The 2,108-nt window shown below is 33.3% G+C and overlaps 1 long non-coding RNA gene across 1 annotated transcript; it reads left to right on the forward strand.

Annotated features, from left to right (window-relative positions):
* The first annotated feature begins 1,070 nt into the window (after window positions 1–1,070).
* Window positions 1,071–1,711, forward strand: LOC149696155 (uncharacterized). The gene is made up of 3 exons (XR_016382555.1): window positions 1,071–1,189; window positions 1,244–1,578; window positions 1,657–1,711. It is a non-coding gene; the product is annotated as an uncharacterized LOC149696155 (long non-coding RNA).
* Window positions 1,712–2,108: the final 397 nt, after the last annotated feature.

Consider the following 2,108-nt stretch of genomic DNA (forward strand, 5'->3'; position numbering starts at 1 on the left):
CCAGTTGATCACGCGAGAATTTTAAGAGATATGTTAGTTTAATTATAAAAGTTGTTATCTATCTCTATAAATATGTTATCATACAATTTTTGTTAAGCCTTGGTACCTTGCACGCTTTATTGCGCTAGCGTCATTTATAAAACGCCGATGACCGGAGAAAAGCTATGACGACAGACCTCACCGGTAAACATTTCCAAAATCCGCTGTCTTTTTTGGTGAGCTCTGCTGAACGCAGCCCAGACCAGTGAAAGGTCTGATCGTAATCGGATAATAGCTTCGTGTTTTCATGCTTTTTATGGTACGCATTTACTTTCAGTGTGTGTAGCCACAAATAAGCTTTGGTGTTATGTAACGTTAACAGTCATGTTGACAAACTAAGAAAATCGTTGAGATGAAACGAGAGGATAGTGTTTACATGGCAACCCTGTTGTGAATATGGCTTTGAACATAGAGGGCATACAGTTGAGGAGTAGAAAATCGGGCCTTTACAAACACGTAAAGGTAATATCCCTCCAAAGTTTTATCTTTTCATTTCCCGTTTTTACCCCATCGGATGATTTTAATGTGTACAAGTATATCATTATTGGATGTAAAATGTCGTCTGATTTACAGTATATTTGCTATGCTTTGTATACTGCTTTAATATTTCATAAATTGTAACTTAAGAAACATTTCCATGTCTGGGTAAATAAGTTTGTAAGTAGTCGTCTTGACTCGGAGAGGTAATATTTTGGTTTTCCCAACTTGTTATATCTTTTGAAGTAAGTTTTTCGACGTTCTTTACGGCCAAGGCTTAGGTTGTATTTTAGTTAGTCTATGAAATTATAGTCTTAATAGTGTCTGTCCTCTTCAAAGATTATTAAAAAGGCTTATTTCCAGCTCTCATTTGTTTTGGAATTCTTTATATAGTCTGCTCCGTTTTATGCTAGAAACATTTCCTAACCAGGCTAAACCCAGGTTTTTTTTTACTGTATGTACCATGTGCGCTTCCAATTTGAAGTAAAAAATGGCATATTTATTCAAATTATTAAGGTGTTGAAATAAAGATAGTGTTTTCACCCTTTGAAAAGATCGAGAACTTCAAAATACTACTGGAAAGATGACAAAAAGTTCAATGTGTTTTCCTTACGGCAGTTTTAAGAGTCGTCGTGTTTACGTTAGCGCAGTTAATTCAACATTCTCATTTGAGGTATACAAGGTTTCATTATTTGTTAATCTCACTAAAATGCTACTAATTATGAAGGTGTGTGATATAATTCCTGAAACTCAACCAACGTAGAGGACCAGATCATTCATTAAAACAATTTCTATACTATTGAACCATTCAGTATGTTATGTTTTTAAAAACCATTTGTTACCAACAGTGGATTTTGTTAATTCATAAATATAACAGTGGTGCTGGTTAATCCAGGAGGACTGTGTCGTTATGTAATTTAATTAGTCAAATAATTTCCATGTTTACATCTGCGCAGATTTTTCAAACGTAACCACGTCAGCAACGGAGGGTTACGTTGTTCGTTATCTCCACAGTTCACATTGCCGATTGTTTATTTGACTAAATTGCTATGAATTGTTTAGGTATTTAATTTAATTACTGGTATTCAAGTCAAAGTTGCCAAACTATAGAATCACATCATTCATTAACATATGTTATAGATGATCTTTATGTTACCGAAAATTTAGCACGGGGTGTGATAAAAATTGAACGCAATATGTTGGCAAGAATGAAAAAACTCTTCTGAACTTTACTATAAAGGTAATTTGAAACTCATTTTATAAGCTAAATCAACACTGCCAAACCTCAATCCTTCATAAATTTAAACTTAATTAAGTATAATTAGCGTGAATTTAAAGATGAAATGTACATATTTTGGATGAGAACTCGAGTAACTTAAGATTTAAACTGGACAAGCTGTTGGTATAGCCCCATGTTTTCTATTTCACACTTAAGTTAATTAAAATTATCTTTAAAGTACATTAATAGGCGCGAAATTCGAAAGTGTAGGGTAAAATAAGATTCAAAAGCTCCACTGTAAATTGCAATTAACGTGAAGTATATATTGAAAGTCATTTTATAACCTAAATGTACACTGCCGAAACACAATCCT

This window comes from Phalangium opilio, unplaced genomic scaffold (genome assembly GCF_054372755.1).
Source record: "Phalangium opilio isolate 3A_F unplaced genomic scaffold, DU_Popi_V2 ptg000022l_1, whole genome shotgun sequence".
NCBI classification, from domain to species: Eukaryota; Metazoa; Arthropoda; class Arachnida; order Opiliones; family Phalangiidae; genus Phalangium; species Phalangium opilio.